This window comes from Penaeus monodon, unplaced genomic scaffold, assembly GCF_015228065.2.
Source record: "Penaeus monodon isolate SGIC_2016 unplaced genomic scaffold, NSTDA_Pmon_1 PmonScaffold_1124, whole genome shotgun sequence".
Taxonomy (NCBI): Eukaryota; Metazoa; Arthropoda; class Malacostraca; order Decapoda; family Penaeidae; genus Penaeus; species Penaeus monodon.
In genome coordinates, this window is record NW_023639981.1 from 16846 (window position 1) to 32500 (window position 15655).

Genomic DNA, 15655 nt, shown 5'->3' on the forward strand with positions numbered 1-15655 from the left:
TATCGATAGCAATGCGGCATTGCGTTATTCCATCTTTTCATAAAATATACCTCAGGACATCTGACTTAGGATTTGAATTGCTAAATCCCAATTTTCCCCGAGTCCCACGGGGATTGAGCGTAAAATTTCGCTTCATTACTCAAGTATGAGTGATACAGGTAATGGTCTATAGGAGGCTATAATATCCTAGTTGCACACACTCCTTTTAGTGGGTCGTGTGGCATGGTTGTTTAGCCTGGCCTCCGGTTTCATACCGAGGTGACATTAGTCGAGTCCTGGTCAGGGAGGATGTTATATATCGATTCATGCGGCATTGGCATTATTTCCATCTTTCACATATATGTATATATGTATATATGTATATATATTTAGCAATATATAATATTATCTATGTTATATATATATATAATATATTGATATATATATATTATATATATTATTATATTATATATATATATATATATGTGTGTGTGTGTGTGTGTGTTGTGTTGTGTGTGTGTGTGTGTGTTGTTTCTGTATGTGTGTGTGTGTGTGTGTGTTGTGTGTGTGTGTGTGTGTGTGTGTGTGTGTGTGTTTGTGTATGTTGTTGGTGGTGTGTGTGTGTTGTGTGTGTGTGTGTGTGTGTGTGTGGTGGGTGTGTGTGTGTGTGTGGTGTATTACACACACACACACACACACCCACACACACACACACACAACACCACACACATAATATATATATATAATATATATATATATATAATATATATATATATATCTATATTATATTTTCATTTATATATATATATCATAAATTATATATATAATATTAATACTATATATGTATATAGCTATCTACTATCTATCTATCTATCTATATACACACACACACACACGCACACACCACCACACACACACACTATATATATATATATATATATATATATATATATAGAATATAATATATATATATATATATATATATATAGACATAGTCTATATTATTATATAGTTATATATATATCTATATATTATATATATATATATCTGTATAATCTAATATATCTACATATCCGCATAATTGCACACACACACCCACACACACATCAACACACACACACACACACACCACACACACACCCTACACACACACACACACACACACCCAGCACACACCACACATCTATATAGGAGAGGATATTATATAGATCTATTATAATAATATATATAATATATATATATCTATAATATATTGGATCAAGTTTTTCCTCCTGTATTTCTAGGGTATAATGTTTTTTTTCTTTTTATTATGCGTTTTTTCTTTTTCATTTTTGGGTAATTATTTTCCTTTTGTTACTATCAATGTTTTCATGCTTGCAGCCTTATCGTTAGCCGCATATGAGTCCTGATAAACGTTTTTAAGCCAGTAAGACTTTGCTGAGACTCAGACATCCGCGACAATTATTGTTAATCCATTTTCGTAGCGGACGCCTTTGTGTTTCGTTGTCCCGGATGTGCAAGAGTAAAGATACAGATTGGAGTTTAGACTATCTGTTTTAACACCTTCTGGGGTTATCATTAATGACTTGATTGATGCCTTCATAAAAAAGGTACGAACATGAGTACCTGGTGTTTGCCATATGTAGTGTGTGTGTGTGTGTATATATATTATATATATATATATGTATATATATATATATATATATTAATATATTATATAGTATATATATCTATAATATATATATGTATATAATATACACACACACACACAACACACACTACACACACACACACACACACACGACACCACACACACCCACCCACACACACGCACACACACAAACACATACATGCATCATATATATATATATATATATATATATTATCTTATATATATATATACTATATCGCTATCTATATATATGTGTATTGTATATATATATATATATATAATTATATCTATATATATATATATATTAATTATGTGTCCGATCTATCTATCTATCTACTATATATTTTTTTATCCATACATATTCTAAATATATTAATATTATATATATTATATATATATATATATATATATATATATATATAATATATATATACATACACACACTGTCCGGTACCTAGCACTATTGCATACAACAAGAAACACACACATAAACAACATTTCCTCTGTGTTTGTAGGATCAATGAACCTTTTGTTTTATAGACAACTGAGGTGGCTATTTATATTTATTGCATTGATTTTTATTGTAACAAATCTGTTGGTATCAGATTGATTGAGATAACCATCTGCTGTATAAATTTCATACAACACTCAAATAAATAGATAGATAGATAGATAGACATAGAATGAACCACCAGCACACACAACCAGGCGTACTGATAGAGATATTGATAGAGAGGTTTTTATGTGTGTGCTTGCTTGTGTAGTTTTGAAGAATTTCAGATACGTTTTATTGTAACATCATTGAACTACTCACCGGCGCGTCCTGGGCAGCGCTCCTTCCTATGCGACTTCTCGGTAGTAGTTTAAATATCTTCGCTATTGCTAATGATGTTGCGATATTTAGCAAAGCTAACAGCTTATTTCTTGGTACGGACACAAACCCTTAAAACGTACGAAGAAAAAAGAGAAAAATAACTGCGATGCATGTTGTGGCTCGACACCTTGACACTCATGAACACTGCTTCAAAGTGTCTGCTCAAAAATCGAACTATAAAAATTGCGTATATAGATACACGAGATTAACGACTTTTCTTATACTAGTGGGTAGAGACATTCCTATGTATCTGAAGTATTCTAATGTTTGTTTTCACAAGCAAGGATAACCATTTTCTTTTTTGTTTTTTCCATTCACACAATCTTTAAATACCTATGAGTCATGTCACATAGGGTCACATGCCTTTGCTTTAATATATACACACACACCTTAATTGGGAAATTAATGTCGCTGATGACTGATGAGCTGCTCTTTGCTTTAATATATAATGAAGCAGAAGGGACGTATAGGAAATTCCTGTTATTTTACTTCCTGCTGTCATCTATATGGTATGCTAAATAAACAATGCGCTTATATTATCATTATATGTATATATATTATATATATATATATATATATATTATTCTCATATATCTATATATAGATATATAGCTACTTATAATATATATATACTTTATATATGTTATCTAGACACCTAGAATTTGTATATATCTCTATATATATATATATATATATATATCTATACTATATCTCTCTCCTATATCTCTATTATTATCTATATGGTATATCTTCTATACCCATATCTGTGTACTCTCTATATCTCTACTCTATTCTCGTCTCTATACTCTCATATATATATCCTATTATTCTATCTCTATTATTCTCTTTATACTACGTATATCGTCTTATATATATATATATATTATATATCTCTATATATATATATCTCTTATCTTCGTCTATATATTACATATATCTCTATATCTATCTCTACTATCTATGGCTATCTCTCTCACTCTATATCTATCGCTATCCTATATCTATCTATAGTATACTATATACCCTATGATGTCTATATCGGTCGTATTCATCCATTTCTTTCCACTACACAAATATCCCATGATTACATGATTTTATCTATACAATGATTCAGATTTATATACACACCACAATATATATATATATATATATATATATTATATATATCATAATATATATATTATATAGTATATATATATATATATATAGATCAATATATATAATATATATAATATATCTATATATTATATATATAATAATATATATATATATAATCTATCTATATATATCTACATATACATATCTATATATATATATATAATATATATATATTATATATATATATGTATATATCTATATATATATATGTATATATATATATTCTCTCTATATTTCTATCATAATAATATATAACTTATACACAACAGATATCTATGAATGTTGTGTATATGTATATATATCTATCTCTATATCGTATATAATATATATATATATTATATATATATATATATATATATATATAATTTATATATATAATATAGATCTATATATATTATATATATATTATATATATATAATATATATATCCAGCGGGGCAGGCGAGGTCACATGGCTACTAGCCTATGAGATTTGCGAAGTGCTGGCCGGAGTCACATGGCGGAAAGGAGCACACTAGTCAAAGTCACGGGACCACTGCTGAAATTTTGCTTGCTTGCTTGCTTGAGATTTGCGAAGTTCTGGCTTCGCCCGGGCAGCTTTACTTATGGCCCGGCCTGTGTCGCTTTTTATGGCTTGTCATCATTTGTTTTGTCTGACACTCTGTGCTTACCTGCTGTGGGATTGCCAGCCCCCCCGCCGGCCGCCTGTACCGTGGGTGTAGCATCTCGCTAATCTCTTCCAGCACGACGGCTGTGTTCTGGCGGTCTTTGTCTTAGGAATTGCGGTGTGCACGCAATTCTCTAAGTATGTCCCAGTGTGTGGGCGTTTCGGACTCGCCGCATGCATGCAACACCTCTCTTCACGTTCTATGGTTTGTAATGATCTGCCATGCACAGTGTTAACCAGGCGCATTCTGTGCAGAAGGACTTCGGTACCTCTGTTGTTTTGTTTCAGAGAGTGCCAGTGGTTCATGCCTGTGGCATCTGAGTACCCGCTGGCGAGGGGGAGGATCTCGTTTCCTCTTCTGTGAAGCTGCAGGGGAAGAGTGGCCCGCACCGACCTTTCCTCTTAAGTAATTTTAGGCTCTGATGTATTAATCATGGGATTAGGGGGCATAACCCCTGCCGATTTCGGCTAATCTGTCCAGCAAGGCTCATTACCTCTGATCCCTATATGGCTGGAACCCAGTTTATGCTGTTTCTTCTACCCCTTTGCAAGAAATCTGTGCATTGGGAGGATGGTATCAGGAGGTAGATATTTTCAGTGGGTGAGCGCTGCTGAAGACGTCGACGGCTCCTTTGGAGTCTGTGTGGATACCACGTGTTCCTTCCCTCACGATGCGTGGCTCAGTGCTCCCATGATAGCAACTGCCTCTGCCTGTAGCGAGAGGCGTTGTCCTGTACCCTCATGGATTTTGTGCTTCCCTTGCTGCGAAGCCGTGCCTGCAGTGTGGGTCAAGGAGTCGACCGTCCTCCGTTTAATATGTTCTGCTCCCCGGAGGTGAAGGTTGCAATGACCCTCTGGGATTTTTCTGCCTTTAGGCTAGGCATCAATATTCGTTCTTTTTGCTTGCAGTCTCATGACGAATAACCTCTATCGAGGTTTTGTGCCCACGGCGGAGCTTCGGACAAGGTCAGGGTGAGGGGAGTCCATGCCCTGCCAGTAGCGGTTCTTTGAGCTGATGGCATAGTACCCCCTGTCGTGTGAGACACAGGAGTTTTTTGACAAAACAGCTTGTTTTATTCTTGTTTCTAGGCGTCTGACTATTTTATGTCTTTGGCCTTGTGTTCCTGGGAGCCTGGATGAACCTTTGCTAGGAATTGGTGCTGCCGTTACTCAATTCGGAGGCCAAGGGGAGAGGTTTGTCTCCACTAGGAGGTTGATGACCTTCGCCACCTTGGGCACCCAGAATGACCCTGGCGGCTTCGTTTTTGGGACTGTCTCTAGTTGGTCTTTATATTTTTCTCTTAATGCATCCAGTAGTGGGACGAGGAGGCATAGTCTACAATGGGCCTGACAGCATGTAATAGAATGATCTTAGTACTCTGTGTCTGGCCCCTATGGTGTCTTCCACTCATTGCTCTCATGACATACGTCCTTGATTTTGTTTCGGTCACCGGTGCTGGACCCTCCTTGCGGAAGGATAGGGTCTCGGTCTATCCTTACCCCAAGGTAGAGGAGTCCTGAACCCACTCCAAGTCCATTTGCCTGGATTTTCAGACTTGTGCCCTGAAATCTCTGTCTCAAGCCATGGCTTTTGGATTGGCTGGCAGAGATCTTTAGTCCTGTCCTGCAACACTCCTCGATTTCAGTCCAGCAACGCTGATAGCGAGATCGTCTTGCATAGTAGATGATCTTGCACCCCTGGAGGTTTATGTTGAGGACATAACGGAACAATTATGTAGTAAAAAGTGCTGGACTGAGAACCCCACACTGTGGTGTGTCCATTCTCTAGTGGCTGTGCTGTGATAGGTGACCTTGGATTTAACTCTGGCTTTTCTATTTTGTAAAGTAGTCACCTATCCAAGCCAAGAGCTTACCTCTGATTCCTTTTTGGATCGCTCTCCTAATGGCAAGAGACTTGCCAATTCAAAGCCTTCTCCAGGTCAGGAATACTGCCACAGATGTGCCGTGTTTATTGTGCTCAAGAGCGTGGCTATGCTGTGTCGCTGTCTCATGCCCCTGGTGAATCCGTGGAGTGTTCGGTGGGGGTCCCATTTTCCATCAGAGCGGTCAGTACCAGCCTCTCGTCAGTCTTGTCTTGGCCAGACTTGCTGAGGAAGAGATGGGGCAGTACTTCCCCGGCGCCTTTGGTTTAGGGACTAGGGAACTATGGTAAAAGCCCTCTTTCCAGACTCTGGGGTAGAGTGGAGTTTTCCCAGGACTTGTGATGAGTCAGGATATGCCAGCTCACCTACCATTCCCAGGTGGGATGATGGGGTAACAGATCCCATCAGAGCCCTGGGCTGTTTTGCAACTGGCTTTATATGCTTCTCTTAGTTCCCTTCAGAGAGAAGATAATGTCTGAGTTATCGGGTTCGCTCCCTTTCTCTGATGTGAGCAAGTCTGAAACTGTTTTGTAGTCGTTCTTTGTCTGCCCATCCAGTTCGGCTGGCAGGCTGTTGCACTCGTTCTCGCCAGAGACCTCGTGCGCCAGTCTGTTTGGCCTCTGACTGGGGGTCATGGTGCGTGCATCTCGGGGCTGAGCGGCATGGTGCTCGCTTGACCCGTTGCCATAGATCTGAGTATGGTGGTAACGGTAGATCGAAGGACTCACGCCATTCCAGCCCTTTTCCGGCCTCACTCTGCTGGCAGTTTCCTGGCATCCCTAAAAGCCTCCTTATTAGGGCTAGGTTGTCGGGGTTTTCTTTGCCTTCGGAATGTTTTTTCTCGGCCGACATATTTACCCTGGGTGGTTGACCTCCCCTGATCTCGCAGTGAAGTTACAAGGCGTCTTTGTCACTCATAGACCCAGGCCGAGTTTTTTGGGTAAGTGAAGGTGTCCTCATCATGGCATTTAACAAGTCTGGTTTTTAGCACTTCCACATTTTCGCTTTTTGTGGGTTCATTGCTTCTCAGACAGCGGGCCAAGGCGCTCTGGAACGCCTAACGTTGGCCTTTGTCTGTTTTTCCATCTTGGTTCCGTCGTGGTAATTTCGGTTTGGCGCACTATCCATGAGGTAGTGTATAGTGCTGTAAGTGTCACTAGTGACGGTCTCATCGACACGCGCATCCAATCCTCTCCACCAGTCGCAATGGCCAAGGTGAGGTCTAGGACCCCTCCTCTGACATGCGTTGGCTCCTTTGTTATTGAGAGGCGATCTCGGGAATGTCTCAGGACGTTGGCTGATGTGATAGGCCAGCTGCTCCGGGTGCCCTGCAGGAAGCGCAGGATGGGGTGGTGTGCTTGAAGTCTCCCCCTATGATCACTCGGTCGTGTGCTGCAGAAGCACATACTTGGCTGATGTCTAGCTACTACGTGTGGCCGGCTGTACACATTGTACAATTTCAGGGGCCCCCCGGCCATCTGAATCTGACGCGAAGATTCAACATTTTCTCCACAGTGCGGTGTACATCGGCTCTTGTTAGCAGGGAATTTGTTGCTGTTGACCAGGTGGATCAGGCTCTTTTGCAATCAAACGGGCAGCGCGTAAGACTGATACCTGTGAAGCGAACAGTTCAGCTGATAATGTTGCCCTGGCGCATGACGATGTCAGGCCCTTGATTCGCACTATTGCATGGAGGATGGGCACTCCTTGAGGATAAGCCAAGATATTCCACTGTCAGAAATACTTAGATGCGTGCCATGATGTACGAATTGATAGTTAACATCAGAGTACATCGTCGTATTCGGTTGAAAGTCGGAGTCTGACAACTCCATTGTGGAGAATCCTCACTGCTTGAGGGGTCTCCTTTGGCTGTCAGGCTATCCCTGGGTCCACTGGAGGTGGAGAGCCTTTGGTAGCCTGACTTGGAGTGTTTGGCTTTTTTCTCTTGCATGCTGTTTCTGTGCATGTGGCTGGGCCTTGCCTGGGCAGGGTCAGCTGTTATGATTCATTTCTGGCACTGAATCAGCCTGGCTAGGGCTCTGCCTTGTGGGGCGTGGCTTGGGGTTGTAGTGGAGGGAGTCTCGACCTGGGGTGAGGAGAGGATTGGGCTTTTTGGCCCTCTCCATCTTCCTTCCCTTTACGCTTGCGACAGTCTGTTTTCAATGTCATCATGGCGATCTCGCCTGCCTTCTCCGCCTCGTTCCTTGGTCCTGGACAAGATGCGCCACTCTGTGACTACAGCAGTGATCAGGATCGAGATGTCCCCCTCCTCGAAGAGCATGTCCTTCTGGATCTGGGGAGGACCTTGTGGGTGCTGTTGGAACATTCTCCTGTGGTTTCCTCTGCACCTTGGTTTTACTTGGGAACTCCTGTTTGTTCGGAGATCTCCGGTTTTCGGCTGGGGGGCAACTTTCTTCCTCTTAGGAGTTCAGGAAGCCTTTTCCCTTTGTTCCGTCCCCGAGAAGTGGTGCCTGGGGTGGCAGGAACAAAGTCTGTCGCTTTTTAGCACCTCTTGCCGTTTGAGGGCCGCCTTCTTTCTCTGACAGAGCAAGCCAGGCTCCAGGCGTGATGCTCTTGGAACGTTAGGACCATTTGCTGTTGTGTCCTGCTTTTCTTCTTTATATGCCTTGATGCATACCTCGGTGTTGTGTGCCTTGCTACAGACACCACATTTTGGCTTGGCTGTGCAGTTCGCTCTGTGGTGTCCATACTTCTGGCACTTGAACACTGAGTGGTTTCAGGCACTTACGTACGTAAGTGACAGGTACCCCCCAAGTTACCTGATCAAGGGAGGAGCTTGGGCTACCTTTCATGGTCACCAGGACTTGCCTGGTCCCCAGACTTGCCTTCGACAATCGTGGAAGCCCTCCACGACCTGTTGTGTGATGCGATCGACCTCACATCGTATGAGACTGAGAATCCAAGTAGCACCATCTTTGACCCTCTTTTCCCTCGGGATTCTGTGGCGAGAGGCTCACTTTCCTCCCATCTTTTAGCTCCTTTGTTTCCCTGCAGGAAACAAGGGTGGCTGATCTTGGGCTGATTATCATGCCCTGATCTCGCGCAACCCAGATTGATAACTGGGTTTTTTCCACTGTACTCCAATGCCCTGTGACCATTTGGTAGGAATGTCGAAGCCTTCGGGTTTGACGGACCTTAAACTGCGGTGAATGCCTTGGGTCCAGACTCTCCATCAGAGTCTGTCTCCGGCCTCGGACGTTTCGGTCCGCCCTTTTCGGCTTTGGGGCTTGCTCGTGTGGCACCTAGCTGTTTCGTGGTTTCGTCTGGTGCTCCTGATTCAGTCAGTGGGGTCCGTCTGAGGGATGCTCAGAGGCCGTCCCTGGTCTGGGTGCTGGCCTGGGAGGGGCCAGCACGATAGTCCATCTGGTTGGCAGACATGTTCTTTTACATGCTTTTTCTGTCTTGTCCACCATCTCTTTGGGCACAGGCATGACAGTGTCCATCATGTGCTACGGTTTTCATTTTTGCCAACCCCGGAGGCACTTATGGCTTCAAGGGTGGCTGCCGTGGTCTGGGCCTTGCATGGGTCGTCAAAATATCGTCTGTCTGTGGGGATTTTTAGTTTATTTTCCAGATACTTGGCAGTGCTTCGTCCACTCACGCCCCCACCCACCACCGAGTCAATAAAGGGGTAAGCTGAGTGTTAGAAACCAATGTCTAACGCAAGCATGGGTGTGAGTGGATATACGCAGCCAATTAGCCGTTTTGCAGTGGTACGTGTATCTGAGATGTGTCTTAAGAAATCCAAACGTCTCAGGTACACCTGGGCAATTATACTGAGGCTGTATATTCCAAAAGTTTATTCAAACCTGTAAAATGTTGGAAATAACAAGCAATTCTCACACAGAATATAACTACATGCACATGGACATCATGAGATAATGAGTACAAAGATTATTTCCATAATAACAACTAAAGAAATACTTTACATAAAACACATGATGATAAAATTTATTCCTTGGAGAACTAACACCATATTTCATAAACATTTCAATCAACAGAGGAATTTTCAACTTACACCATCACTCATCCCATTCTAGTAGATAGGCAGTTCTTCAATGGCATGAGTTCACAACAACTAAAACAAACATTAAATTCTGTGACATTTTGCCAGAAAGTTCATCATTCTTGATCTCTTTATCATTTATTATTTACTGATAGTCATTTTATCTATTACAATACAACTGTAGAATAATATCATTAAACGTTACATACCTTCCAAGTCAGTTTCCATATTCTATTACTCCATAATACTGGAAATTTATATACAACTCACTCATGCCTTCCCGCGCCAAAAAAAACCTGGCTTAAAACAAGCGGACCCCAAATGCTTTGCGAGATACTACAAAACAAAAATCCACATTTTCAAATTTTCTCTAAACAAATTAATTTCCATTTATTTTCCGATACCTATTTTTGCTAGCACACCATAAACAAATAATACAGTACGCACGGACGGTGTGGGTACCAACTGCAGCATATGCTTGACCCCAGCCTCCCGAGGGAGACCACCGATTGACCTGACCGGCCTGGATCAGGCCGCCTGTCTTGCCAGAATAAGAGGACCAAAGAGGCATGTTGCCTAGCCGCAGGGCGTACTGTGCACGCAATCGCTCACCTGCCAGGTGACTCCGTCTCCAGCCTCACAAGGATGGCCACCACGGCAAACATCATGGGTAGGTGTCAACCTCTGGGGAGTATCCATAGGGGATGCCCTTCCACCTACAGGAACGTCATTGTGAACACTTCTGCTCCTCCCTCATAAGGAAGGAGGCTCCACTTTTTTCAGCAGTTCCTCTCCATTCTCAGAGGACCTGTACCCTTTTTCAAAGTGCATCCCTCTTTTCTCTGAAACGCCCAAAGGTTGTTTCAACCTCAGTGAGAAAAGAGGGGGGGTCCTGCCACCTGTTCCAGTCAGTTCCTTCATCCCTCTGGAACAGCCGGCCACAGACCGTTTCATCACAGTGAGGGAGAGACGCTAACATTTTTTTCCAAAGTGTTTTGGTTTCCTATGGCAGGACGGTTTTTAAGTGAATCCTCTTCTCTCTGAAACACCAAGTAAGGATGTTGCACCTCAATGAGAGAAGGGGGGTCCTGTACCTGTTCCAGTAGCTCCTTCATTCCTCTTAGTAGTAGCCACCACAAACAGTTCATCACAGTGAGGGAAGAAACTAACTTTTTCCAGTACTTCTATCACAGGACGGGAAACTTAGTGTTCTGTCTAGTGGCAGCCTTTAGACAGAACTGGGCTGAAGGCCTTGACAAGGGGCTCCTACCTGGCTATCGCCCTATTCGAAAGAAAGAGAGTTGCAGTCGTCAATGCGTCTGCAGCCAGTCCCTAGCAAAAGAATGGCAACTCTATGCACACCGTAAGGCAGGCCTTCTAAGGCCCCCCAAGACACACCCTCCCCTGCGGTAAGTAAAGGTTTGCCCAACGTCCGAGACTGCGCCCCGAAGATAGGGGTCCAGATTCACCATAAGGTGTGCACAGAGTTAGCCTAATGCCGAAAATTCGTATAGGAAAGAGTAAGGCTAGGATTGGAACTAAGCTTACCATGCAAGCACATAGCATCGTGGCAACAAACAAGGGGGGCGCGTCACCGGGGTCCGTTAACGCGTTAAGAGCCGAGCAGACAGTGCATGGGACAGGGAGCAGTACATCTCTTTAATCCCCCCTGCAAAAGCCACACGACCGGAGGTCATGGTGACTCTTGGGCGTTGCTCGCTCGGCTCCACCCGCCTGCGGCCCCGTCCGCACCTTTGCCGGAACGCCCTCCCTTCTCTCTAAATCGTCCAAGTAAGGACCCGATTCACCGCAGGAGAGGGTAGGAGAGGAGATGTCCTTCTTCTTCAGCTGCTTGATGTCTGCTAATTTTTGCTGGTGCTCCTTTATTTTCCGTGCCGATGTAAAGGCCCGATACCCTCGTTCCCACGAGGCGTACGAGCCAATCGGAAAGGTCCTAAGCCCGCCTCACGAGTGATATAAAATCGGCAAGTCCAGATAATCTCGCAGTTGGACTATCTCACTTCTTTCTCAGAATAATCGTCCCAAGAATTGGAGATTATTTTTGAGAGAGCCACAACTGCGAGAAGCCCTTACCACCGAAGGCCCTACATCCACGTGATGTGGCCCCAGGACCTGCCTTTCCTCACCCGTATCTCTCCCGGCGATCACGGTCCTGCCTCTGTCGGACATGGGGCACCTTTGCTCCTCCACCAGTCCCTCTACTCCCGGTAGCTTCTCCGGCGTCTCCTCGCAGGCAGCTCCTCCGTCATGTCCTCGGCAGGCACTCCTCCGGCATGTCCTCGCAGGCAGCTCCTCCGTCATGTCCTCCCAACTGGTCGTTTTCGGCGCACGTCCAGCACCTACCGAGGTTCTTCTCCCTGCGCGTCCTCAGCAGGTCGATCCTCCGATCTTTCCTGGGCAGAGCAGCTCCTCCATGGTATCATTGGCAGGTAGTTTCTCCTGTCGCCTTCATGTGCAGGCAGAGAAGGGAGTTAAAAACGGATAGGGCTCTCGTTAGGGGAGATTGTGTTTTAAGAGTATTAAATAGGTTTTTAATGTAACAAATCCCCTAAAACTATAAAAACCAAAATAACCAGAAACTAAAATAAAACGAAAGAAAATTTAAAAGCAATGGCAAACCAAACGTAAGAAAATAAAAAGTTTAAAAAAGTTTAGGCATAATTTCGGCGCTCGACACCCGCGCTCGCGGACCCGGCAACAACGGCGCTCGACGCGAATGGCCGAGCCGCGGCGGAGCGCGGCGCCGGTTATAGTAAAAATGCGCCGAGCTAACGCTAACTTAACTTAACATTAAAAGGTAGCCTAGCCTCCGGGTAACGTGTTGGACTCTCATCCAGGGGTAGGCTTTGTCTCGCCCGTCCAGGCACGACGAAGTTTTGCAATTTTCACCCGGAGGTTACTGCGGTGGTTGGTCACCACGGCGGGTAGGACTAGGTTCAGCCGAGTCAGCACCAGCTGACACACGTGAAGCGAGTCGGCATAGTCGACATAGTCCGGGTCTCCCCTCATGGCATAGCCCGGCCGGAGGCTAAGCTTCGCATTCGGCTTAATCCTATATCCGGGCTATACCGTGGTAACGTTTCGGCCTCTCATCCAAGGGGTCGTGGTTCGCGCCTGCCCGGCGCGAGAGGGTTTGCAATTGTCGGCTTGAGGTCACTGCTGTGGCTAGGGGGCATCACGGCGGGTTAGGACTAGGTTCAGCCGAGTCGCACCAGCTGACACACGTGAGCGAGTCGGCATTAGCGACACAGGCGGGCTCCCCTCATGGCATAGCCGGGCGAGCTAACTTCGCATCTCGGACGTAATCCTTATCACAAGGTAAAACATTTAAAAACAAGCGAAACGAAGGGAGGGTGGGGAGGGTGGAAAGGCATGAAGGAAGGATTAAGAAAGTTCATAGAGGATAGATGTTGCATGCCGAGCTAAAAAAACTGGCTTTTTCTTCCGCCGCAAATCTAGCGCAAAAATACGGCCAAGGCCGCTTCTCCTTCCCTGTAGAAAGACATTGTCTTGTCTATTCCAGTCGGGCAGCCAAAACGAAGTTTATCGCGTTGTTTTCAACATCAGCGTGCCACACGAGGTTTTCAGAGGGAGCCCAGAAGCTCTCTCGTGAAGTTGTGATGAAGTAACAACTCGTTCTAGAGCCTCTAGTGTAGATCTACCAGAGAGCTTTATTCTGATGACTTGCAGTTTTCTTCTGTTTTTGTTGTGTGCTGCGAGTTTAGTGTGAGTGGGGCGTATGTGAGGAATAGGTGTATACTGGCTTTGACATGCAGCTTCGTGCGCGGTGCCGCACACCTACATCGATAAAGCGAATTGTAGGTCTTGTTATCCAATGTGGCTTTTTTACTGGTATGGAATGAATCTTACAACTGTAATCGAGATTCACCGAACCACGGTGCAGAGCGTTTTATTTGAAGAGATGCTTGTAGCCTGTTGAAAGAGTTTAGATGTATTGGATGTAAGGAGGTTGTGTCTAGGTTTTAAACAGAGAACTTTTGTTTTTTCGCATTAGTTTTTGATAGCCATTTGTGCTCCCACCTCGAGACGGTGTCAAGGCTGCGTCGTTGATTCGTCGGACAACACCAGCGAGCGAATCATGTCCTATCTAAGGGGTACAGTCCGTCGGCGTAAAGAAGCTCAATGATCGGGAAATGTGTGGGTCGGGAAGTCGTTTGTGTATATTATGTATAGTGTTTTAGGCTGATTATGCTGCCTTGGTACGCCTGCGTGCATGGAAATGGTGTCGGAAATCTTGCCTTAAATTTAAGCCTTAATTTACGGTCATCCAAGAATCTAATAGCAGCTTCTTGGTGCACAGAGGGAAAATTGAATTTTTGTGCACAGTTTATTCTTCAAGCCAGCATGCCAGACCGTGGCGAAGGCTCGCTCCACGTCTTTGGTTTACGGAACCGTCTTAGTCTCCTTCTTTGTTGTAAGACGTAGTTTAGTCAGTATGTTCAGTGCGTCATTTGTCGAGCGGTTGATAGCGAAGCCGACTTGTTTGGAAGAGAGTAGGTCATGGTTGTCGAGATAACGCCTTATTCGGAGTTATTATCCTTCTCAAAAAATTTGCCTATGTCTCTAGTAAAACTAATTGGGCGTAATTCTTGGGTCGTTAGTTTTGTTTGGCTAGGGATAAGGGCCCTAAAGCTAGTTTTTTTGAAAGGTGAGGATGTCGCCCGAGGCGAAAGAGAGTGGTTCTATAAGTCGTCATAGCTCGTAACACGTTGTCATGAACATGAATGATTGCGTCCCTTCCGATCTGAGCGAGCCCGGATCCTTTCGAAGAGACCTCAATTTGTTATTTGTTTAACCTCCTCAGCGAGGATGGGGGCACGAGTTCGCATGTGTCGTCCAGATTATCCAGGTGAATAATCTGCTCTGGTTCTGGGTCTTCTATCCTGTGGTCTTGCTCAGGTGTTAATGGAATTGAGTGATCATTAAAAAAAGGGGTGGGGTTCATGAGATAGAAAACAGTTTGGCCATTGGTCATCAAAAATTTTTTGATAACCTCCACCGGATCTGAAATTTTGATTTGGTTGTCCTGAGGGTTGAGAGTGAAGGGGGGGAAGTTACTATCCTTTTATTTTCTAATTTGATTGCCAAAATTCCCGTGAGTGGCGAACTCTCTTAGATCTGTTTGTTTAATTAGATTTTGCCATATGCATTTTGTGGTTAAAAAAAACATTTCTCCATAACTAGTTATGACGTGGATTATCTGAGGTAGTGAGGTCCCACCGAAACTCGATGATACGTGATTTTAAATTTGGAAGAAACGATTCCTGTAGCAGGTCGGAGACACTTGGTTCCTCTCGCTTGGATGGAATGATTTACGGATCTTATAGCGCTCTCGCGGTAATGTCTCGGCCGCA

The 15655-nt window shown here is 43.9% G+C and overlaps 1 non-coding gene across 1 annotated transcript; it reads left to right on the forward strand.

Annotated features, from left to right (window-relative positions):
* The first annotated feature begins 597 nt into the window (after window positions 1-597).
* Window positions 598-775, forward strand: LOC119568863. Its single transcript, XR_005228171.1, has one exon. It is a non-coding gene; the product is annotated as a small nucleolar RNA SNORA23 (small nucleolar RNA).
* The last annotated feature ends 14880 nt before the right edge of the window (window positions 776-15655 follow it).